The sequence below is a fragment of the Dipteris shenzhenensis genome, chromosome 3, assembly GCF_047967505.1.
Source record: "Dipteris shenzhenensis isolate YYH24624 ecotype China chromosome 3, Dip_SZ_1.0, whole genome shotgun sequence".
NCBI classification, from domain to species: Eukaryota; Viridiplantae; Streptophyta; class Polypodiopsida; order Gleicheniales; family Dipteridaceae; genus Dipteris; species Dipteris shenzhenensis.
The window spans coordinates 61,361,618-61,388,232 of record NC_141598.1 but is presented as its reverse complement, the minus strand read 5'-3'; the positions used below and the strand labels follow the sequence as shown (position 1 = coordinate 61,388,232).

The window sequence follows — 26,615 nt, the reverse complement described above, 5'->3', positions numbered from 1 at the left end:
CATGTGCTATCTGCTATCTCGAGCAGGCTGAGAACTGAAACTGGAACTGGAAACTCAGAAACCGAAGCCCGGCACTGTGGTTGCTCGTCTATGAGCGGTGAAAATGTATGGACTGTCTGGCTGTCTCATACAGCGGTGTCGGAGGGGGGCGTGGTCTCCTCGATCTCTAAACCCGCTGAGCTATGTTCAAAGTGACCCCTTGTCTCGGGCAGTCCCCTCTGAGGAAAGTTGTGATAGGGCGAACCTCAATCAAGTGTGCTCTGGGTGCTCTCCATGTTGTGGGTGGACTCTGCAAGTCTCTTGGTAATCCAGACTGCCCACATAGCAGCTAGCTCCTCCTCCTCCACCCCACTGTATCCTAGAGCTGACTCAAATGCATAAAAATCTATGGCGTGCCCCTGTGTGTGGTCAGCCTCTACATCCTGTGGTGTGATCACCTCCTGCTGCTCTTTGATCTGTAGTAGCAGGGTCTACCTGTGTCGGCACATTTCAAGCAGATAGAGCCCAATGCAGACCTAGGGGAGCTTGTCCATCTGAATCCCGTGTCTGGCAAACCATGTGGATATATGTGCATACCATGTGTCTGCCCCACCCTCAGCTACTTGTCTAGATGACTCCAGAGCCAGCCTCGGTAGTCTCTAATGGGGTAAGTCCCTGACTCTATGGATGAAAGTCACTGTCTAAAAGATGGCATCAATCTGTAGTGGTGTCATGGCAAACTCTGCATGTACTATCTCATGAGGAACTGAGGGCTTACTCCGAATCATCCTAGATCCCATGGTCACCTGTAGCCGCTCAAATGTCTTCCACATTGCTATCGGTAGATCACATCCAAAGAAGGGTGCTACATATATGGGAGTCGGTCACGCTAGCGTATCGAAAAGCCAGCACTTCGTCAATGGATCCTGGAAGTGTGCCTGGAAACAGTCTCTCCAATCGGGCCAAAGCACGCCGTCCCCATGTGAGTCATGCCTAGGCTACATGTGTCATAGTGAAAAGGGGTCTTGTGAAGACTGCTCCCAAATATGTGTATGACTGCCCTATCTCCACTGGCTCGGTTTGATAAGTGAAACTGAGTCGTCGGATTACTGCATGTGCGGTGTTGAAGACCATAACCTTGGTCTTCCCAAGGTTAACTGTCATGTCTCTCTCTCTCTATAGAACACCTCTAGAGTCTCCAAGTGTCTTTGCAGCCCCTCCACTGAGGATGAGATAAGGACTATGTCATCAGTGTGAAAGGGGTGATCTCATCAATGTACAGCCCGAAGAGAGTCGTTGAGAGGGGGCAACCCTGCTTCACTTTGATCATACTCTCGAACCAATCCGATAGGCCACCTGGGGCACAAAGTCGGCCTCTGACTGACTCATATAGGCTCACCACCCCCCATATCAATGTCTCTGGAATCTGCAGCTCCTATGAGACTCTGAGAATCTTGAAACAAACAAACTGTGAGGGTGGAGCTACTAAACGAGCATCCACAAAAATGCACAATGTGAAAAGCTAGTGCTAAGTACTACATAGTCATGTCAGAGTGATCAACTACACATCGGTATCATCATCATCATCATCATCCTCATAATCATCATCATCATCATCATCATCAGGTCATTAAGGTGGATAAGACAACAGAAGCACTTGCACTCTCTCTCTTTCTTTTCGTTTCGTACCTATAGTAGTATCAGAGCAGGTATTGCTCTAGCCTTCCAGCTCTCCTCAGCCCCGAGTCCTCCATTGCTCATTGGGAGTTTTCTGCCCTGCTGGTCGACATATTCCCAGCTTGTTCGAGGCCCTTCAGCGCTATCTGCTCCGTACTCTGCGTAGTTGCCGTACTGCACGTCCGTGCACATCCGTACCTACGCGTCGTTGTGCTGTACTGCACGTCCGTGCACTTCTCCGTACCTGCGCCGTACCTGCACCGTCGTTGTCCGTACTGCACGTAGCCGTACGTACCTGCGCGTTGCATCGTTGCACTGAAATCGTGCATCGCCGTACTCTGCGCCGTACCTTCAATCATACTCTGTGCCGTACCTTCCGTACGTATACCGTACACTACGCCGTACCTGCAGTGCTATCTGCTCCGTACTCTGCGTCATCGCCGTACCTTCAGTTCGTCGTATGCCGTACCTTCAGTTTGCCGTACGCCGTACCTTCAATACTTGTGTAGGAACACCGTGCAAGGTACTTGCACCGTACCTACAGATCAGTCGTCAGCAGCTTGTACCAGTTTCCCGTACACACGTACCTTCAATAGCTGATCGTACAGCTTGTACTTGATCTGGATATTCCGCACGTTTCACCATAAGACATTGGCAAATTTGGGGCTTTCATTTCCTTTCACCTCCTTTGATTGCAATTTCTTGCAAGAAAACTGGAGTTTTGGGATTTGTTCTGCAATTTCTTGTTTAGATTGCAGTACATTGGGTCAGATTGCAGGACATTAAGTTACATTTGCAGGACATTGAGTCTGATTTGCATACATTGGGTCACATTTGCAAAAATTTCAGCAAAATTTGGGGCTTTTCTGAATTTGCCCTCTTTTTGGCCTATTTGCCCTCAATAAATTTGGGGCTTTTGCCAAATTTGCTGTTTTTGCAGTGAACATTGCTTGTCACAGTCACATTTGGGTCAGATCTGCATTTGCCCTTTGATTTGGGTCAGAAATTTGCAGATATTTGCTGTCATTTTTGGGACAGCCAGCTTTTTGCAGTGATAGCAGGCTTTTTGGGTTTTCAGGTCTTTTACAGGTTATCACAGTTGCTATGGCTGGGAACAATCAAGATTTATTTGGAGTTCTTCGTGAAGATGATAAGTTGGATGGCACCAACTATCCGATGTGGTCTTATCTCATGAAACATATTCTTGTTGCAAAGCATTTGTGGAAATATTGTTTCTGGGGCTGATCTGAGGCCAGCCAATGCTACAGTGGTTGTTTCTACTGCTGGTCCTTCTGCAGGTGGTACTCCTCCTGATGCCTCTTCCTCTAGCACTCCTGCTGCTACTCTTCCAACTCAAGAACAGTCAAGATGGGATGCAAGAGATGCAAATGCACATTCATGCATTGCTTTATCATGCAAGAGAATCATTATTCCACACATCCGGTCTTGCACGACAGCAAAGGATGCTTGGGATAAATTGGCTTCTCTCTATTAGATACGCAATGAAGCTCGTGTTGCATATTTGAGAAGGCAATTACAGGAAGTGAATATGAATGAAGGTGAGTCAATGGATGCATATTTGACAAAGGTCAAAGACCTCATGGAACAGCTTGCCAACATTGATGAGGTGGTGCCAAATTCACAGCTTGTCAGTACCACATTGAATGGACTGCCAGATACATATCAAGGGTTTGCTACAACCCTTCGATTAGTGGCCATGGGTAATCCAGACCACTATTCTTTTGACCAACTAGTTACTTTGCTTTTGCAGGAAGAGCAAAGTAGAGCTAACAGACAAGCCATTATTCCTGATCATGCATTTGCTTCACAGCAGACAGGAAGAGGCAAGGCTTCCAAGCCTATGGGCAAGCCAAAATCTGCACATAGCAGCTGCAATTCCTCTACGCATAGCAGCTGCAATTCCTCCCATGCATCTAAAAATACAGCAGATAAGGGAAAGAAGAAAAGATGCAACTATTGTCGCAAGCCTGGACATGACATTTCAGAATGCAAGAAGCGCATTGCTTCGGAGAAAAAGAAAGCACGATTGACAGTTAATGCCTCACATGCCATTGAATCCCATGAGCCAGCAGATGCTTCACATGCACATGCTCTTCAGGATGATTGGGCATGGGCTGTCCATTGCTCATTTGATCCCTCCAAAGCTGATGCACTTTTTACTACTAATGATGCTCAGTCCTAGTACTTTGATAGTGGTGCTTCCAAGCATGTCACATCTTGCAGACAGTTGTTTCATTCTCTAGCTGATGCACCTCGAGGGGGGACTGTTACATGTGCCAATAATGCTTCATATGCTGTAAAAGGAGTTGGAGATGTGCAGCTCACATCCATTTCCAGTCACTCTGACAAATGTTCTTTTTGTGCCTGGCATTGAAGTCAACTTGATTTCAATTTCAGCAATTGCTACTTCAGGTTTCAGAGTAATTTTTGATGGCTACAGATGCCTAGTATATGATCTTCGTGATGACAATGCCATAGTTCTCACTGGCACTTTGCAAAAAGGGCTTTATCACCTTGATCATCATTCAGCTGCACTTTCTACTAAAGCATTGGCTATTTCAGATTCACAACTTGCTGAAACTCATCTTTGGCATGAGAGAATGGGCCATCTCAATTATAGAGCTCTTGCAAAGCTACATTCACAACAGTTGGCAAATGATGTACCTCAGACTCACACAGTTTCTAAACATGTGTGTGAGGGCTGTCTTTTGGGTAAGATGCATCGATTTCCTTTTCAAAAGAATTGTCCAAAACTCTCACAAAGGAAATTGCAGCTAGTACACAGTGATGTCTGTGGCCCAATGAGGACAAATGCAATTGGAGGATACAAGTATTTCATGACTCTCATTGATGATTTCACAAGGTATTGCTGGGTATATCCTTTAAAGGCCAAATCTGAAGTTTTCTTATGCTTTCAGAGATGGCTGAATATGGTTGAGAATGAATCAGGATGCAAGCTTGTCACCCTCAACACAGATAGGGGGGGTGAGTATATGTCAAAGGAGTTTGATGCATTTTTATCCTCACGGGGAATTATTCACTCATGCACTACTCCTTATACTCCTCAGCAGAATCTTGTTTCTGAAAGGAAAAACAGGTCCACAATGGAGATGGCCAGATGCATGCTTAAGGCCAAGTCTTTGCCCAAGAAATTTTGGCTTGATGTAGTAATGTGTGCCAACTATGTGCTGAATAGATCACCTACACGGGCATTAAAGACTATTACACCTTATGAAGCATGGAAAGGCAGGAAGCCTTCACTTTCACACATGAAAGTTTTTGGGTCTCTTGCATATGTTCATGTACCATCTCAGCTGAGACATAAGCTTGACGACAAGGCAATCAAATGCATATTCATTGGTTACAGCCAGGAGAGCAGAGGGTATCGGCTATATCAACCAAATACTGGGAAGATTATTGTCAGTAGAGATGTGATCTTTGCTGAACATTCAGCTTCTCCTCTTGTGGACTGCAAAGCAAAGCCAGATATTGACACGTTTGATGCCTTTGAATCTTGGTTACCTCTGCCATCATCAGAGGAGGACTTTGAGCAGCAACATGAGCCTCCTGCAAGCCCTCCACTAAGCAATAATCAGCCCCAACCTCATGCTGATTTGCAGGTTTCTCTTCCGGCACAAAATGATCCCACTACTCATGATGCAGTCATTGAAGAAAGAGCTGTCAATAGACAGCAAAGGCAAGTTCCCAGATGGCTTCTTGACACATTGATGGACAGCAAACAAGATCAGCCTTTTGCTGCCCGCACAAGATCAGGGAATAGACAGCATGGTCACTTTCTTGAGGTTGCACTCCTTGCTACAGCTTGCAATGAAGAGCCTTTGTGCCATAAAGATGCTTTTGACAGCAAAGAGTGGATGGATGCAATGAAAGCTGAGTTACAATCTATTGCCAAGAATGACACATGGGAATTAGTAGATCTCCCACCTAGCAAGCATGCCATTGGAACGCGGTGGGTCTACAAATTAAAAAGGAAATCTGATGGCAGCATAGATCGATACAAAGCCCGTCTTGTTGCAAAAGGGTATGCCCAACAACAAGGCATTGACTTTGAGGAGACATTTGCTCCCACATCCAGGATTACTACCATTCGATGTGTCATTGCCATTGCAGCCCATCATCATGGCAAGTGCATCAACCTGACATCAAGACCGCTTTTCTTCATGGGGATCTGCACGAAGAAGTCTATGTCACACAACCTCTTGGCTTTGAGGTTGTTAATTCTGAAAATAAGGTATGCCGGCTTAGAAAATCCCTTTATGGTTTGAAGCAGGCACCCAGGGCATGGTATGCCAAAATTCATGCACACTTACTATCCCTTGATTTTCAGAATAGTCCCACAGAACCCACTCTTTCTTTCCGTGGGAGTGGATCTGATTTTTTAGTGCTGATTTTATATGTGGATGATATGCTTATCACGGGCCCAGATACTCAGCAAATTGCAGCTTTCAAGGCTGATTTGCACCAGATTTTTGACATGTCAGACATGGGACAGCTCCATTATTATTTGGGCATTCAGTTTGCTCATGTTGAGGGGGGTATCATGATGTCTCAGTCCAGATACATTGGACAGCTCCTTGATCGTTTTCAGTTTGAGGATTGCAAGCCAATCTCTACTCCAGTGGACCCTCGCTTCAAATTCTCAGCTCATGATGGGAGCCCACCATGTGATATCACTCTTTATCAGCAGGCTGTTCGATGCCTTATTTATTTATGTCACACCAGACCTGACTTGCAGAATGCAGTATCTCAGCTCAGCAGATTCATGCACATGCCCAGTTCACAGCATTGGCAGGCAGTGAAAAGAGTCTTCAGATATCTCAGAGGCACTCAGGATTTAGCCCTCTTCTATGGTGATCAGGGTTCACTTACCATGCATGCTTACACGGATAGCGACTGGGCACGATGTTCGGACACCAGAGTGTCACATACTGGCAATTGTTTTTTGCTTGGCAATTCATGTATTTCTTGGCTCAGCAAGAAGCAACCGACAGTTGCCACGTCTAGCTGTGAGGCTGAGTACAGGGCAGCTTTCACCGCTACAGTAGAGTGTGTTTGGCTTCGACAGTTACTTACAGATCTTGGTATTTGCCAGACATCCTCCACTATTGTCTACACTGACAGCCAGAGTGCTTTGGCCATTGCGCGTAACCCAGTGTTTCATGCGTGTACCAAGCATATTGAAGTTCACTATCATTATGTTCGGGAGTGGTTGTCAGCAGGAGACATAGAGTTGTCCTATCTTCCCACAGAGGACAACATCGCAGATATGTTTACAAAGGCACTTCCTCGTCCCAAGTTCGAAGTCTTCCGACAGGCTTTACACTTGGTTCCCTTTGTTACATGATCTAACATTCCTTGTACATTCATAGGTGGCTATATCCTTTTGGATGAACATGTGCCACCATGACCAAAAACTACCAGGTATTCTGAGACGTTTCCAGAGTACTTCAGCCCATCCCATGGAGGGGGGTTTGTAGGCCATCTCTTGGTGGTTCTAGTGATGCCCTATAGGCCATGGTATGTGCCTTGTAGGCATAAGTGTAGGCACTTATAGTGCTAGTGCCTTTTAGGCCACATAGGACACCTATGTGACACCTAGGACACTTAGTCCTAGATCTATGTACAAGTACTTTGTACTTGTGCATTTTGTACTTTATCTAAGATTGACGTGACTTCTCTATCGACTCGTCTTGTACCTGCACTCTCTCTCTTTCTTTTCGTTTCGTACCTACAACAGGGACCCTTGTCGGTCGAGCCCAAACTCTAAACAGAGAGGGGATATCTCCAAGTGTAATCTGTGTGTTAACCCTCTATCTGAGCTGTCCTGTCGTGGGCTCTGCATCTCGATATTGTATAAGGGTCCACATGCTTAGGCTGGAAGAACTCCATGATCAAGCTCTAAGAAGAGTCTACCAAGGAGAAGGTCGGCTCCTATCTCCATGATCGAAGTAGACGTTCGTGGTGCGTGACCACCTCATGGATGAAAGCCGCCAAGCATCTCTAGTCTGGATAGGAGAGAAATCGGGACAACACCCCAAAAGCGTCTCTGAAGAGGCAGTAGAAGCATCCTCGGATATCATAGTATACTGGGCTAAAAATGAAATGCTCCTCTGACTCGACCTCCTCTATGTCACATAATGTGCATATGCGCCTCTCCCAGGGTAGACCCTCTACCTTGTCACTCTCAATTCGCAGTCTATGTTAAGAGACCAAAATATTCCCAATAGAGATCCTCAGTGAGTGGGGTAAGTGGATCCCTCTGTGAATATGTAAACAATGATCCCTGTAGAAGCTTAGCTTCACTGGAAGCTCGCTCGGTCCCAACCCGGTCTGGAAATCACATCAAAGGGCCATCAGGGAGCCGGGTTATATAGAGCCTCCACATGTACTTGGAGCTCTGTTTCTGAGCAGTAGTTCATTGCTCTTTTCCTACTATTTTGTACTAGCTTTTTGCATTTTTAGCACTTAGCACTCAGCAAGGGACTTAGTGAGCCCTTTGCTTTAGCCCACAGTGGCTTGTATGTATGAGTTACATATATTTTGTACCTTGTCTCATAGACCCACGAGGTCGTTAATACATCTCTCTCTCTCCACGTTCTGCTCCATCACTCACGTTCTGCTCCATCGCTCACGTTCTGCTCCATCGCTCACGTTCTGCTCCATCGCTCACGTTTTGCTATAACGCTCACATTCTGCTCCATCGCTCATGCTCTGCTCTCCATGCTCACATTCTGCTCCATCGCTCATGCTCTGCTCCATGCTCACATTCTGCTCCACGCTCACGTTTTGCTCCATTGCTTATGCTTTGCTCCACCCCCGTCACCATCACTCTGCTCTTCTCTGCTAATGCCTGTCACCCGCCCTACGCTCTGTCTCGTTGACCCCCGTCTCACCTACGCTAGCCTCTCTACCTACCTATGCTAGCCTCTCCGCATGCCAACGTACCTCTTCGCCTCCCTACACTACCCTCTAGGCCTCCATACGCTAGCCTCTCCGCCCCCTATGCTGTCCTCTACACCTCCCTACCAGGATACACGCGGATCCACCTACCCTACTCACTAAGGGTCTCTCTTGGGCAATTCCGGGTCTCTTCACACAGACTTCGCATCGAGAGCGACTACCCAGGGAGAGGCGCATATGCACACTGTGTGACATGCAGGAGGTTGAGACAAAGGAGCATTTCATCTTCAGGTGTCCTGTTTCCTATGAGATCCAAGGGCGTTTCCACTGCCTCTTCAGGGATAGCTATGGGATTTCGGCCCGTTTCCTCTCCTACCCGGACTAGCGGTGTTTGGTAAGTTTCATTCATGAGGCACTTAGACACCGCGAGAGGATACTCTCAGCACGGAGACAGGAGCAGACTTCTTCCTTGGCTGATCCCTCTCAGAGCTCTATCACGGAATTCTTTCAACTAGATCACATGGACCCCCACGAGAGACATGATCGTGTCCCAAAGCCTGTGACCCAACAACTTAGATAGAAGGTCGACACGCAGATCACACTTGGGGACATCCCCTCCTTGTTTCGAGTCGGAGCCCGACCGACGGGGGTCACAGTAGCCCTGGTCAAACGTAGAGCTACGACCAAGAGACGTGTCAGGACCGCACCTCTGAGTGGCCGACAGCACTCTATTGCCGACTTCATGCCTCCACTGCCTCATCCATCCTGATATCTTGCTGCCGCCGATGATGATGATGCTGAGATTGCTATATAGTCGACCATGGACATGACTATGTTGTACTTAGGACTTGGTACTGCCATTCTGCATTTTTGCATTTTGCATTGGTATGGATACTCGTTTAGTAGCTCCACTACCACAGCTTGTTGTATCAGGATTTTCACAATCTCATAGACCCATCAGTCTCCCGAAGACTTTAAAAAACTTTCTTTCTTTCTTTCTTTCTTTCTACTCACGTCACACGTCACGTCAAATCCTCCTACCTCACTCTTGTCACATGCTGCCACGTGGGCTATGCCCCCACCTCTTGCTTCCCTGCAAACCTTGGGTCAAGTTAGTTAGTTGGGGTTAGGTTAGGTTTAGTTATGGGTCAAGTTAGTTAGTTGGGGTTACGTTAGGTCAACCTAACTAGAGTTAGGCTACGTCATGGTTTGGTTAGGTTAGACTAACTACCTGTCCTAACTATCCTAGAGGTCTTTAGGTCAATGGACTAACTGTCTTAGGTGACTTACGGACCCCCCATCTGCAAAAAAAAACCAAAAAACACAGCAAGAACAATTAGTTCTCTATCCGATGGGAAAAGGAGGAAGGGGAAAAGATACTAAGACGGAAAAGGACAAACCTCAACAGGTGCAATCGAAGCTTGAGGATGTCAACAGACGCCTCAACCGGAGTGGACTTGGAGTGGACAACCGAGCGATTCATAAAGGGTCATCATCATCATCATCATCATCAGCCACAGTCACATCTGCTTCCACAAGAGTTACTTCACTTACATCTACACCCTCACCTGCGTCGAGAGGGCTTGCTTCAGCCCTACCACTGAAGTCAACTTTAACTACGCCAATCAAGTCTACAACTTTAGCCACCTCTCCTGTGACAGGCGGCATTTTGTTGGAGTCCTCTTCCTCCACTGCTTTGAAGACCCTAGCCGTTCCACCACCCAGGTCACGCCCACAGGAGGTGATGCACACAGGGCCACTGTTCTCGACCTTCCCATCTTCTCTCCCTCTCAGTCAGCCACCGCTCCCCCATACCACTGGGATTAGTTTGCCACTAACTCAGTCTTCATCTCCTATCCAATTGGGACCATTGAGACACCCGTATCTGTACCTCAGGCATCCACTCTGCTTACTTAGCTTGCACGACCACCCCCTACTATCCTGCCACACCCTACCAGTTTTGTACCTCAGCCCTTTCAATTTCAGCTCGGACAAGGTCTTTTCATCCCTCGGACAGATGGGAGACTTTACTGGTGGAGGTACATAGTATACGAGCCAAGGAAGTGGAGCTGACCCGCTACACACAGGAGCAGGCCAGGTTCACTTAGGACTTGGCATGCGTGGTTCAGGAACAGGCTCATCATATTCAGAAGCAGGCCAGTATCATCCACGTGTTGAGGCAGGACATGGTTCAGCTCAGGGAGGAGCTCTCCTCTACTCGTACAGTTACAGGGAGTACACCGGTAGTAAAGGCCCAAATTGCGAGCATGCAATCGGTGATTGAGGAGACGTACACATGGGTCGACGTGGCCAAATGGGAACCCGCAAGGGCAACCATTTCGGCTACCCTCGTGGAGCAGCAGAGTTCGTGGGATCCCCCACACTGAGGCTACACCGATGATAGATACGATGGCTTTCGTGGCCACTACTCTGGGTGTAGCTGAGCACAAGATCGAGAGGGCATGGAGGGTGGGGAGAGACCCCAACCGAGAGCAGCCCCTGATCATATGGTTCTATGAGGCTCAGGCACGACTTTCGGTCTTACGATGCAAGTCAGTCCTACAAGATCAGCCAGCAATCTCCATGGGACCTCACCCCAGTACAGGTTGAGGAGAGGTGCTCCCTGTTTCAGTAGCGTGATCAAGCTTATAACAAGGGGAAGTGGGCAGTAGTCTGAGATGGACTTCTTCTTACAAGCCCCCGTCGGGTATCATCCCCCCCCCCTCCTGCTAGGGAGGTAGGGTCTATGAGACTCAAATCTCCGAGACCCTCTCCTGCACCATTTGGAACTGTAATGGTACCTTATGGTTAGAAGCAGGGAACTGACATAGTCTTTTACCCACAGACACATCAGAGTCCAGAGCGCCCACTACCAGTACTCAACAGGTACACATGGGAGTCTGCTTTCAAAGATGAGACCAGGAACACAGGGGGGGTACGTGGATCAAGAGGAGTAGCAGTTCTCTACAGATCCACCCTTTTGGGGACCATTTCAGTTGAGTAGAGAGATACACATTCCAAGTTTCTTTGGATCCGAATCCGACATACGGACAGCCCGGATCTATTTGTTGCAGTATGCTACTTTCTCGAGCCACGGAGAAGTCCTCCTAGTTGGAGACTTCAAGTTTAGGTCAGGCGCCTGTTAGATATCACTCCTTGACTTCAGGGATGATTCCATTCTACTGCCAGACGTTGACCTTCAGGATGCAGGTATGATACGGGTTTCAGCTGACAGACGAGGGCCAGTCACATCTTATGGGCAGGCCCTATTAGAACTTGGCAGGATGCATGATCTCATTGTCTATAATGGTCTCAACAGATGGCCCGCCTTGGGTGGTTTCACATGCTTCCCACATGGGGGAGGTTCTAGTGTTGTTGATTACTTCATGGGATCCCCTACCTTCACATCACGCATCACCGATTTCACTGTAGCACCTCTTCCTCCAGAGGCTAATCACACTTGTCTTTTCTTTAGCATTTCCACTCCATGTCGTTGCACAGCACCTTCCACCCCACTGAGTTCTTACTCCACCTATCATGATATATGCTTCGACTGTGACCACTCACCTACTTACTCTAACCATCTATACATACTCCTTACTTACATTGACTTCATACCCCTATTAGAGGACCGTGCTGCCCTGATCAACCGCTCACTACATGAGCCTGCCCTTCATGCTTTCCCTCACACCACTCGCTGTACCCTGTAATAATTGGTACGATGAAGAGTGTAAGGCTTTATGCCGTCAGCTCAAATTCGAAACCAAAAACAGCCTTCCGAGCGAACCAAAGACGCTACGCGAGTATCGTCTACTGGTACGTAGGAAGAAACTAGATTTCGTTTGCCGGAACGAGGAGGAACTACTGAACATTTTGTTTAGTAACAACTCTAAAGACTTCTAGCGGAGATATTTAGAGGGACGGTCCCCCTCACCACTCACCGACACTTAGGCCTGGTATAACTATGCACGCACATTATATGACATCCAAAACCAACCAGCCCCTTACCTCTCACATATGCCACGCCCCACATCATACACCATCTTCAATGCGAGGGGAGTGAATGATGCCGTAATGAAACTTCATAATTGCCAAGCGAAGGATCATGAGGGGCTATGCACTGAGTTCATTGCATATGGAATTAACCTCCTAGCCCTGATCTTAGCAAAGCTATTTAATGAAGCTGTCTGTTTGGGGTTTCCACGCACCTAGACTATTAACACTATTTCACCCATCCACGAGGCATAGGATCCCATGATCCCAAAGAATTACAGGACCATTATGATTGGACATGTTATGTCCAAGATATATGCATTAGTGCTTGATTCCGAGGTCAGCAGGTTTGTGAAGTGTCGAGGACTTAGAGCAACACGACAAGCTAGATTCCAACGTGATCATGGCACCATGGATCACATACTCATGCTCAGGTGTATCATCGAGGAGGTGAGGGCACAAAAGCAGAGGGTTTACTGTTGCTTTGTGGATTTCCGCGAGGCGTTTGACACAGTCCCGAGAGCCCACCTCATACGGCCCCTACAGGATTTGGGTTATGACCAGGAGATCATTTGGGCTGTCATGGCACTTTACGAGAGAGTCGCAGGCAAGGTCCGAACACGATCTGGGTGGACAGACGAGATCATAAGCACTATCAAGGTCAAACAAGGGTGTCCTTTATCACCTACCATGTTTGGCCTTTACATAGACGAGCTCGAGACAGTGATGCAAACACTAGGAGGGGATGGTTGCTCTCTTGTTGGCATGATGATCCAGATCTTGCTTTTATACAGATGACGCGGCTCTTCTATCTTCCTCTACAGAGGGACTCCAGAGACACCTTGACGCACTTCGGTCCTTTTGTGAGTCTCATGATCTAAAGGTCAACCTAGGTAAAACCAAGGTTAAGATCTTCAATACATCTCGAGCCGTCATGCGCCAAGAGCAGTTCACGTTTAATGGGTCTACCTGTTGAGATAGTTTCATCATACACGTTCCTTGGGGTTGTCTTCTCCGGACCCATCACCACTATGAGACCCACGATGCAGGCACGCTTGGGCAGAGGATACGCTTCATTGGCCAGACTAGAGAGGTAGTGCTTCCGCTCGCACTTTCAGGATCGACGGACCAAGGGGCTGCTCTTTGACTCCTTGGTCTGCCCAACGGGAATGTATGGCAGCCCTTGTTGGGGGCTAGACTTATCGGATACAGAGTGGGCGCGGGTGGAACTACAGGTTCTCATGCTATCACGGATGATTCGCAGTAAGCCATCCGTTCCTCACCAGATCATTCAAGCTGAGTTTGGGTCATCTCCATTATAGCTAGATGCTACATTTCAAGTTATCACATATTTGTACCGAGTCAGAGAGTATGGGGATTACTCTTCTGGATGCAGCAGGCTGCCATAGCTATCTCAGCAGGGAGTGACCAGAGATGTTGGTATGCATGCACAGAGAAATGGTTTGAGGGACTGGAGCTCCACATGGACAGACTCCCTCCCTTCCAATACAGTATGGACACTCCGTTTTCTCCCCTCATGTCACACGATGTCAACCAGGTAATCCGTGAGGATCTCTTACAGCTACACACATTCCGGACCTAGTTGGGACCGAGCGAACTCCCAGAGAAGCTTAGCTTCTACAAAGATCATTGTTTACATATCACAGAGGAGGGTTTCATTGACCTACCAAGATACACGCAGATCCACTTACCCCACTCACTAAGGATCTCTATTGGGCATTTCCCGGTCTCTTCACATAGACTTCGTATCGAGAGCATCAGAGCGGAGCAGCTACCCAGGGAGAGGCGCTTATGCACATTATGTGACATGCAGGAGGTTGAGACGGAGGAGCACTTCATCTTCAGGTGTCTCGTTTACTATGAGATCTGAGGGTGTTTCTACTGCCTCTTCAGAGATAGCAATGGGGTTTTGTCCCAATTCCTCTTCTATCCAAATCAGAGATGCTTGGCAAGCTTCACTCATGAGGTAGTCTGGCACCGCGAGAGGATACTTCGATCACGGAGACAGAAGCAGACCTCTTCCTTGGCAAACCCTGCTCAGAGCTCTATCACTGAGTTCTTTCAGCCATATCACCTAGACTTCCCCGAGACGAGATGTCGACATGATCGGGACCCAAAGCCAGTGACTTGACATCTCAGACAGAGGACGGACGCGTAGATTACACTTGGGGATATTCCCTCCATGTTTCGCATCAGAGCACGGCCGACAGGGGTTACTGTAGCCCTTGTTAGGCGTAGAGCTATGACCAGGAGACGTCACAGGACCGCACCGTCGAGTGGTCGACAGCACTCTATCGCTGACTTCATGCTTCCAGTGCCTCATCCACCCCTGATGTCTTGATGATGATGCTGATGATGATGATGACGACGACGATGATGCCGGTGATGATGATGTGACTAATATGTAGTCAACCACCGACATGACTATGTTGTACTCAGTATTTAGTACTACCATTCTGCCTTTTTTTGCATTCTACATTGGTGTGGATGCTCGTTTAGTAGCTCCACCCTCACAGCTCGCTTGTGTCAGGATTTTCACAGATTCATAGACCCATCGGTCTTCTGAAGACTTTAATAATCTCTCTCTCTCTCTCTCTCTCTCTCTCTCTCTCTCTCTCTCTCTCTCTCTCTCTCTCTCCCATTCCCAGTAATCTACAACATTGTTCGGGACACCTGCTCCTCTTATTGTCTGTCGCGCGCGGCGATCGCTACTCGCGATTTAAGTTTGAGGCATCTCTTCAACTCAGGCCGCAAATCTGAGGCCACCATCAGCTTCGAAAGGGGGGTAAAACCCCAACGCGGTTTTTACGCCCCCTTATCCCTCCTGGTACTTTCATACCTGTTGTACCTGTTTTTTATCGTGCGTGCGCTGTCAATCGCCAGTTTCTTGATACGCCACAGGCTCAACCATGGCTTCCACCAGTCTCAACAAAAGAATCAATAGGAGTGGTCTATCAGCACATTCCACTCCCTTGGCAAAGAGCTCTAGAGGCAGTATGAAAAACTCTCTATATATAACAAGTGCTTTGCAAATGACAGCAATTTCTGAGCCACCCACCATCATTTTAGATGGACAGGCAGCCCCATTCATTCCTGCACAAGGGAACATTCTAACAGCTCCATTCATGTCAGTTCAAGGTGACACAGCAGACACTTTCTCTAATGAAACTGGAATCTGGACATTTTTGACAGCTTTGCAAGGCACAATGGACCGCCAACAGCAGGAGATACATCAGCTTTCACTGAAATGCCAACATCTAGAATACAAAAATGCAGATTTGGAGCAAAGGGTGGCCATGCAAGAGAGCTCCATAGCCAGCTTGGAGCAAAAGACTGTTATCCAAGAGGAGAAAGTTGCTGAAATGGAACAGATCTTGGAAAAAATAAGGGCAAATATGACGCAACAGCCTCAATTAGATTGCAAGCAAGATATAGGCACCTTGGGGACATGGGCAAGTAAGGTAGTAAATGGGCATGCTCAGACAAATGCACACATAGAAAAGGGAAAAAAAATAGAAGAAGGGATAGATGCCAATGAGTACAAAGAGAGAGAAAAAAGGTCACAAAATATTGTCCTACGGGGTCTATCTGAAAAAGAAAAAGAAACACCTCTCTCACTTGCAAAGGACATAGAAGACTTTTTTGCTGAACTTGCCATGCAAGAGGTTGTGGTCTTTGGGGCACACCGGGTAGGAAGAAAGAGGGATGAAAATTCAAGTCATCGGGCAATTGTTTGCACAATGCTTGACACATGTAAGAGAGAAATCATCCTGGACAGCAGCAGGATTTATTTAAAAGGAACACCTTTCTACGTGACAGAAGACCGCACCCCTATGCAACAAGAAGAAAGGAGACGTATGTATGAGACCCGAGTCAAAAAAAGAGAGCAAGGAGCTGAACAAGCTCAATAGGAACGCGAGGCCTATGGGACCCAGAAGAAGCTGAAAGTCATGTTTTGGAATTGTAGAGGCTTTCCTTGGCATAAAGGAGCTGGTCTGAATGAAGTGTTACATGATGCAGACATTATCTTTCTTGCAGAGACTTGGGAAAGGGATATACGCAGGATTCCTAAAATGGATGGCTATTTGGTGCACTCCGTCTGGCAAAAGCAATCAGGCCTACGAGGGCAGGGAGGGGTAGCATGCATATACAAAGACCATATACACGACAAGATCTCTATGGTCAAAGATGACATCCATAAGCGCTACATATGGGTTATGGTAAAAGGAAGCCCTTTGCCATTGTATATTGCAGGATGCTACATTCCTCATAGAGAATCCCCCTTCTACCAGAGGCATGAGATTGACCCATCCCAGCCATTTGGGGACCTATGCTTAGATATTGCTATGTTCAGCAAACAAGGAAATGTTATGCTTATTGGGGACCTAAATGCACGCATAGGAGACTCACAATTTCAATATCCCACACAGCAAGAATACATAAAGGAGCATGAGATAGACATTGACCCCAGCTGGTGTAGATGCTCGAAGGATAAAGTGGTGAATGCACATGGTACAGCATTGGAGCATTTGATGAATGGTATGCACATGTTGGTGGTAAATGGCACAGCCCTTTTCCCAAAATCTAATTCCCCTACTTGTTTCCCTGCCAGTGGGGGGGCTAGTGTAATCGACTATGCATTGATTCATCTGGAAGCTTGCAATCTTATACACAATTTCTCACTTGGCCCGAAATCTCTTGATTCGGATCACATACCACTCTATGTAGAGCTTAATATATTGCTGGCCAAGGCAACTTTGGAGGAGCATAAAGCAGCTGCATGTGGCTATCAGGTGAACGAGGCAAAAAAGGTGGAATATGCTGAAAGTTTAGAAGCATGTCTGCTGAGAAAACAGAAATTTGGCTGGGCACAATTGAAGAATGCCATTCTCACCACAGCTAAGACAGTTTTAGGGTGCAAAAAGAACAGTAAAGAGCGTAAGAAAGGGCTGCCATGTAATGACTGGTTTGATGCTGAACGCAAGGCAGTTAGGAGTGTACTAAAGGGGATTCCAATGGGAGATGAAAGAAGAGCAGCCGAGAAGCAGTTCCATGCTCTGACAAAAAGAGGCGTGTTTATATTGAGAAAAATGAATGGTCAAATGCAATTGATTTTGTCAAGAACCCTCGAAGAGCATGGAAAGGAGTTAAACAAAGGCCAAATGACATCATGGGAGATTTTACAGAAATAGAGATGCTTGAGTATGTTCAACAACTCTACATGCATCCCAAGGCTCGGCCCATGGCGAGCATGTCTCTCAGTGGTAATACTCAAGGTATTTTCTCATTGGAAGATGTGCAAGATGGCCTAAAGAAAATGGCAAATGGGAAGGCAGCAGACACTATACACCTCACAGCAGAACTCATTAAGTGGTCCAATGAACACACGCAAAGGCACATAGTAATGGCACTAAACCAAGCATTCGTGTATGGTTTCCCAACCGATTGGCAAGAGAACTGGATCAAGCCAATTTACAAGGGAGGTGACCGCAATCAAGTGTCAAACTACAGAACCATTATGGTATGCTCTACTCTAGCCAAGCTATATAGTACAATAGTAGAGGCAAAGCTGAGTGCTTGGGCAGAGAAAGAAAGGAAGAGGGCAATGGGACAAGCGGGTTTCAGGCCCAAACACTCCACTGTGGATCATCTAGTTACTCTCCGAGTGTTGATGGAGGACAACCGCCTTAAGGGGAAGGCACTCTTTTGTTGCTTCATTGATTTTAAGAAGGCATTCGATACGGTGCCTAGGGATGTGCTATGGGAGAGAATGGAATCCATAGAAGTGCCTCAGGAAATAAGGTTTGCTGTCTTTAGACTTTATGAGAAAGTAAAATGTCAATTAAAATGTAAGGATGGGATGTCACAAGAATTTTATAGCAATATGGGGGTCAAACAAGGATGCCCACTCTCACCCACCTTGTTTGGTTTATGCATTGATAGACTTGAGGAACTGATGCACATAGAAGCAGGTAAAAGAGGGTTGTCCAGCCTCTACCTAGCAGATTTTGAGATTCACTTGCTTCTTTATGCGGATGATGTGGTTGTTTTCACTAATAGTGAGGGTAAGATGCAACAAATGATGGATATCCTCACCATGTTCTGTTCGAAAAGTGGGCTGGCTGTGAATGTTTCCAAAACTAAACTCATGATAGTCAAGACTATACATCCAAGTAATCCCCCTTCAATCTCATATATGGGTCAACTTGTTGATACAGTGCACTCATTCAAATACTTAGGCATTGAAATTCCAGCCAATAACAAATGGAGCAGCTGTGTGCAACGGAGAATTGATGCAGGATGGGAAAAGTATTATCAATTTGAAAATGACTGCAGCAATACCAACACAAGAAGGTGGCAAGTACGAAACATGATTTTTGGGGCATATGTGGTACAAACAATGCTCTATGGGGTAGAGGTGTGGGGGGGGAGTATACCATCATCAAAATGGAACGATTTAGAAAAAATGCAGAAATCTTTCATTAGAAAACACCTTGGCATCAAGGCTACCACACCCTACTCTCTCCTACTCCTAGAGACAGGATGCATACCCATAGAGTTGCATGCCTTGAAGAGAGTACTCAGATACATCACAAAGGTCAAGCGCATGAATAATGAAAGGCTGCCAAAGAGGGCATGGGTAGAAAGTCAAAAGTCCCAAAAGACGAATAAGGGTAAGATTTTGGCATCTGGATGGGCACTAGATTTAAAAAAATGGTTCCAAAAATGGGAGGTAGAGAGGTACTTGGACTACTCTCCAAAGGAGGTAGATGAGGATGCCTTTCATCATGACCTGCTGAATGCACTACACAGGAAATGGCAAACAGCTGAAAACAGAGATAAGTTTGAGTACTACCGTACATTTATTAACCCCGAATATTGGGCTACTTATACACGAAGAGAAACAGCCACGCAGATGTACATTTGCACACCTATGGCAATACATAAGCGAAGAGCTTTGGCCTCACTTCGCACCCGATCACACCAGCTGCAGATTGAAATAGGAGGATGGAAAGATATGCCAAAATAGAGCAGAATATGCCAATTATGTGACCAGGGAATGGCAGAAACTGAAGAACACATGGTAATGATATGCCCTTACTATACTCACATCCGGAAAGTATTTAGCTCTCTTCTCGAGGGACATAACAGACTGGCTGATATGCTACATAGCGGGTCACCCCCAGCTTTAGGAACGTTTGTCTATAAGCTTTTCAAGCACAGGAACTCACCTAAGACATAAAGTTAGTTTCTCTTAATACCCTCCCCTCCAAGGGAGGAGTCTTTGTGTACGAGGATTTTGTATTGCTCAAGTCCCATAGGCCGATTTTTTGGTCTTCAGAGGACGATAATATATTCTTCTTCTTCTTCTTCTTCTTCTTCTTCCCCTTCCTCCCAACCCCCCCTAGGCCCCTGTGGGCTGCCTCCTAGCCCCTCCGTGGGCTCCCTGCTACTGCGCGGCTGGTAGCAGGCCATCGGCCCACCTGAAGTGACCGTGCCACCTACTACGCCACACCCGCCATATCTGCTACGCCACCCCTGCCACCTGTTGTGCCACCCCCGCCATCTACTACGCCACCCCCGCAATCTGCCAACTACAGCAATGCAGGTCACAAGGACCAGCGCAGGCTACATGGGCTACTAGCCCCCCGTACCTCGTGTCCTAGCTCGGGTGGCCTGTGTTGCCATCTCAGGGCTGCTCCAAGCCCACCAATAGGTCAAGAGGCTACCAGCAGCCCCTGCCTAGCCAGGACGAGGCCTCTGACCAAGACAAGGGAGCTGTTGACAACCCCCATACCTCGACTCCAGCCCTATACCTCTGCTCCACCCAACTCTTGACCTGCAAAAATCAAGAAAGACTTGCTATGGGCAGCCCTTAGGTGGTAGGCAATCCAACCAAGAAGGGCCTGCAAAAAAGAGCAGAAAAATCAGTAAAATCAGAGAAAAAAAGAGGCCATGGAAAGCTCACGATCAGAAAACCAGAGGGGACAAAGACAGGAAATACAGCATGATTTGGACCAAAGGGCAGAAAGTAGAGGATGGGAATGCCAAAGCATGTCTATCCACTATCAAAGAGGTATGTAAGCTACAAGATGCTGAAATTGAATGCTTACATAAGAAATTGAAAGAATACAAGAAGGATGAGTTTTCAAACATACATGCTCAAATGAATGACGACATGAAGGGATGGCAAGAAGAAATGCATGCAAAATGGGCAAAACAAATTGGGAAAATGCAAATGGATATGATGCGAGATATGGACGTGAAAAACAGTCTTCTTACATCCAAGATAGAGAGCTTGGAAGCTCAGGAGATTAGTCTTCAAGACGAGAATGTAAAATTGAAGGCAAATACACACGGAGATGAAGGGGAGCTTCAGCCATCCCTACACGAGGAGCTGAACATCATTAGGGTACAAATGAAGCAGCTCAAAGGGGAAAAGGGGACTTCAAAAGAAGGATGCAAGATCATAGATGAACTGAAATCTGAGAATGAAAAACTCAGAAAAGACTTGGAATTCTTGCGAGAAACTATGAAGGGTAAACATGCTGAATTCACGGAGAAAATCAAGAAAGGAGAGGCTGCAATCTTGGAATGCAGCGATGTTGTCAAGAAAGGTACTGCTGTCCCCAAGAAAGAGTTCATTTCAGATGCTCTAGAGGAGGATGAAAGGAGAAACAGTAAAGCCATAAATGTCTTAGTCCAGGGCCTCACAATAGGAGATACTCCTATGGTAGATGCAAATGCTTTGTTCACCAAAATGGGTGTGAACCTGACATGTGAGACAGCTTGGAGAGTTGGCAAGCCCGATGCACCCGCAAGGCCACTTGTGATAAAACTCCGAACAGCCATGGATAGGCAGAGCCTCATGAGCACGAGGGTAACCTTGAAAGGAACCCGGATCTACCTAGATGATGACATCACCCTCCTACAGCAGGAACACTGGAGGGAAGGTATGGTACACGTTATGGCAGCAAGAGAAGCAGGGAAATGGGCTGCATACAAAGATGGTAAGGTGATCATCCGAGAGAGAGGAGATCAGGACAGGGGAGAGAAGGAAGAAAAGGAAGAGAAAGAAGAGGGTGAATTATGACGGTGTCGGGCCAAGGGGACACAAAGTGGACTGAAAATTGCAGTGTGGAATTGCAATGGCGCACTCTGGTCTGATCCAGGTGGTTGCTCGGAGACATACACTGACAGAGACATGGTCTTCTATACTGAGACACATGAGAGCCCCGAGAGAGGACTGCCCGCTGTGACAGGATATACATGGGAGTCATCTCATAGGAAGGAGAGACACTAGTGTGCAGGGTTTGGGGGGAGTGGCTATCCTCTTTAGATCACACATGAGACCTCTTTAGATGAGGAGAGACACTGGTGTGCAGGGTTTGGGGGGAGTGGATATCCTCTTTAGATCACACATGAGACCTCTCATATCAGTGGCACGGAGAGAGGAGCATGCGCGACACATGTGGATACGAGTCCAGCTATCAGACGCACGACCGATTCTCATTGCAGTGTGTAATTTCCCCCCATATACTTCATCCTATGCACGTGAGGTCACCACAGAAGGGCACAGCCCATAAGAGTCTATTCAAGATGATATCACTGAATTCTCCAAGCAGGGGGACATCCTCCTTCTTGGTGACTTCAATGCACGCAAAGAGAACAGGCAGTTTGGGCCTACTGGACTTTGCATCGGATTCCGTCATAGTACCAGAACTAGATGCAGCTGAGCTCGGGATAGTGAGACATTCTGCAGATGCACCACAGGTGAAAGCTAGGGGCTGTTCATGATTTGATCATTTACAATGGTCTACAGAGATGGCCATCATCCGGTGGTCTCACTTGTTTCCCACATGGCGAAGGGACAAGCACAGTGGACTACCTATTGGGTCCCTTGGCCTTTACCTCACGAATATACGACTTTATTGTGCCCCCTCCTCCACTCGGTGCTGATCACTTGTACTTAGCCTTTTGTATCTCTACCACTATGCCAGTCACAGGGAAGGGTCCCCCCCCACACCCACTCGTGTATAGGTTCACTTTGATCGTGCCCTGGACCCCATCTATGTGAGCAACCTGGCGAAGGGACTTCTAGCCCTACTACTTGGAGATGTTGTAGGCCCACGCCTCAAACACCCTTGCCACAGTAGTCATGGACACAGCCATCAGGTCTTTCCCCACGACTCGATCTGCACGTGCCTCACTAGGGAAGATGCCACAAAATCCTTGGTATGATGATGAGTGCAAAGAGATGAGAGCTCACCTCACACTTGAGCAAGCCCTTGGCGAATTGACATCACCCGAGGCACAGCAAATCTCACGGCAACTGACACGTCGTAAGCGGCGGGCCTTCCTCACCCATAGAATGGACCGAGGTGATCAGTTCATTGCAAGGGCATCCCACCATTGGTTGGGGGCTTCTATCGGAGGGAAAGCCACCTATACCCATCACAGACCCAGGTGTTTGGCACACTTATGCATGCTCTCTTTATGATGTCCCAATGCAGGCACCGCCTGATATGTCCACTATGCCCAGGCCCACCACTTGCCACTTGCTCACTGCACAGAATATGCGGGCTGCACTCAGCCGACTTTATAACCGGAGAACACAGGACCATGAGGGGCTACGGACTGAGCATTTCGATCATGGACAGGAAGTTTTGGCTCCGGTACTAGCACAGATGTTCAACCATGCCATGTCATGGCTTCCCACCCTCATGGAGTACCACCACCATAGTACCGATACACAAGGCAGATGACCCCATGGATACTGGGAACTATCGTACTCTAATGATTGGCCACACGCTGGCCAAGATCTATGGATCGATACTGGAGAGGGAGATAAGCAGCCATACAGACGCACGTGGGCAACGTGCTCTAGGGCAGGCAGGTGTCCGGAGACAGCACTCCACTCTAGACCACATCTTCACCCTGAGGACTATCATTGAGGAGGCGAGGTCGAAACGCCAGAAAGTCTACGCTTGTTTTGTAGACTTTCGGAAGGCCTTCGACACTGTCCCATGATCCCGCATGATCAGGAGACTACAGGATATGCAGATTCCAAAGGTTCTGATCTGGGGAGTGGTGAGCCTATACGAGTCCGTCAGAGGGAGAGTTCATGTCCCAGGAGGCCTATCAAACTAGGTTGAGAGCACAATCGGAGTAAAGTAGGGATGCCCTCTCTCACCGACTCTCTTCGGGCTCTACATTGATGAGATTACATCTTTCATAGACCACTAGGAGGCGAGGGAGCACCACTAGCAGACTTGATGATACAGATTCTACTATATGCGGATGACATAGTCCTCCTGTCATCTGCGGCAGAGGGACTACAGAGACATCTAGATGCCCTAGAGGTGTTCTGCAGCAAGAGAGAGACCTGATGGTTAACCTTGGGAAGACCAAGGTCATGGTCTTCAACACCTCTTACACAGTGCTTCACCGACATAGCTTTACATACTAAAGTTAGCCAGTGGAGATTGTGTAGTCCTACACATACTTGGGTGCAGTTTTCACAGGGCCAGTTTTCACGTTGACCCACGTAGCTAGAGCACGACTCACACGAGGGCATGGTGCTTTGGCCCGACTAGAGCGACAGTGCTTCCAGGCGCACTTCTAGGATCCACTGACGAAGTGTTGGCTTTTCGACACTCTAGTGAGGCCGATTGCCATGTAAGCGGCACTTTTTTGGGGCTGCGATATTTCAGCAGCAGAATGGAGGAGATTTGAACGGCTACAAGTGATTATGGGCTCTAGGATGATTCGGAGTAAGCCATTGGTCCCCAATCAGATGGTACAAGCAGAGTTTGCCATGACCCCTCTCCAGGTTGATGCCATTTTTCAGACAGTGACTTTCCTCCACAAAGTTTGGGACCTACCTCGCGAGAGACTTCCAAGGCTGGCACTAGAGTCCTCCATACGACTAGTAGAGAGTGGAGTAGGTACAGCATGGTTTGCACGCATCACCACATGGTTTGCCAGCCACAGCATTTAGATGGATCGGCTTCCCCCATTTAAGTATAGCATGGATACACCGCCCGAGTTGATCCCACTGGATGAGGTTAACCGCATCATATGGTTAGATCTCCTCCAGCTCCACACATCTCACACTTGGGGCGGGGGACCTGGATTTCCCCACCAAGACCCAGCTCTACTATGACCACTTTCTGAGAGTATCGGAGGATGGGCTCATCATCAAACCTCAGTATCTCGAGGATAGAGGAGTCCCACACGCACTGAGGATTGTCATCGGACAAATGCGGGTCTCGTCTAATTAGCTGAGGATCGAGACAAGGAGAGCTACCCAGAGAGCAGCGGACTTGTAGGTTGTGCATGATGGGGGTGGTCGAGACAAAGGAGCACTTTCTATGTGCCTACCCAGCCTACTATGAGATCCGAGGGCGCCACCACTGCCTTTTTCAGGAGGGGTAGGGCTTTGGCCCACTCTCACGACTAATCCACTTCCAGGACCAAGTCTGTATTGGGCTCTACCTGATGGAGATGCGACGACACAGGGAGACACTACTAAGACATATCAAAGAGCAGCAGAATGGGGCCACCACACCACAAGATACTGAGGTAGATCGAGTGCAAAGACAGGTCACAGATTTCTATGCATTTGACTCAGCTCCAGGGCACTCTGGGATAGAGGAAGAGGAGCTAGCTGACATGAGAGATATATGGATCAGTGGAAAGAGCTGACACAACACTGCTAGGCGAGGGACACAAAGACCGTACATGGCGCAACAGGCAACCAGAGCACACACGATCGAGGTTCGACCTATTTCAGCTCTCCTTAGGGGAGATAGACCGAGGAGAGGCATCACTCTTGACATAGCCCACCAGATCCAAAGATCGAGGAGACCACAGCCTCCACCACCACGGGAGACATTCCGACAGATGTAGATATAGGAGCTCTTTGCATCTCATCAAAGAGCCATCATGGAGCCTGGACACGTGGAGCCAGTTCATGCACTTGGAACTCTAGCTCTGAGCACTTGATATTTTCATGCCAGCCTCATGCTATTTTGCTACGTTTTTGCTATTTTGTACTAGTATAGCATTTTAGTACTCAGCAAGGGCCTTCTGTACTTTGTCCCATAGGACCGCGAGGCCTCCTGTAGACGTCATGGGGAACGATCTTATCAAGGAGTTGAAGAGCATATTTCTGTTGAAAAACAAAAATACCACCAGAATGTTGAACAACTTCCATGCCTAAGAAATAGGAGAGAAGACCGAGATGAGTCATTTCAAAAGTGGTGCTGAGTTGAGTTTTAATGAACTGAAGTGTAGTGGGAGTAGAGCCTAAAAGCAAAAGATCATCTACGTAGAGTAAAATAAAACAGACCCCCTCGGACGATTGATGGATATATAAATTTGGATCAAAAGGAGTGGAATGAAAACCATTAGTTTTGAGGAAGGTGTCTATCCTGTGGAACCATGAACGAGATGCTTGTTTAAGCCCATAAAGAGCTTTGCGGAGACGGAATACCTTATTTTCATGGCCAGGAGGAGAAAAACCAGGTGGGGGAGTCACATAGACTTCTTCATCAAGGTAGCCATTGAGAAAGGCACTCTTGACATCCATCTGATAGATAGACCAGCGGTGATGAGCAGCTAGGGCGAGAAGAAGACGAAAGGAAGTTAATCCAGCAGTAGGGGTAAAGGTTTCCTCATAATCTATACCATGTTTTTGGCGAAATCCTTGCACTACTAAGCGAGCTTTGTACTTGTCCAGTGTTCCATCGGCTTTGAGTTTTGTTCGGAAGATCCACTTGGTTCCGATGACCTTTTTGTGAGTGGGTCGATTGACCAAGATCCAGGTCTGATTGCGATCAATACTCTCAAGCTCCTGTTCCATGGCACGATGCCACGCAGGATTTTGAACTGCTTCCTGCCAAGTGGCAAGTTCAGAATGTATGATCTCTCTCTCTCTCTCTCTCTCTCTCTCTCTAAGGCTTGGGGGGGGAGAGGAGTTCTCCACCAAGATCCAGTTC

At 47.5% G+C, this 26,615-nt stretch overlaps 1 protein-coding gene across 1 annotated transcript in view; it reads right to left on the bottom strand.

Moving 5' to 3' along the window:
- Positions 1-26,615, bottom strand: part of LOC147904121 (protein FATTY ACID EXPORT 3, chloroplastic-like) — a 72,423-nt gene that overhangs the window by 20,721 nt on the left and 25,087 nt on the right. The gene's annotated exons all lie outside the window — the stretch shown is intronic.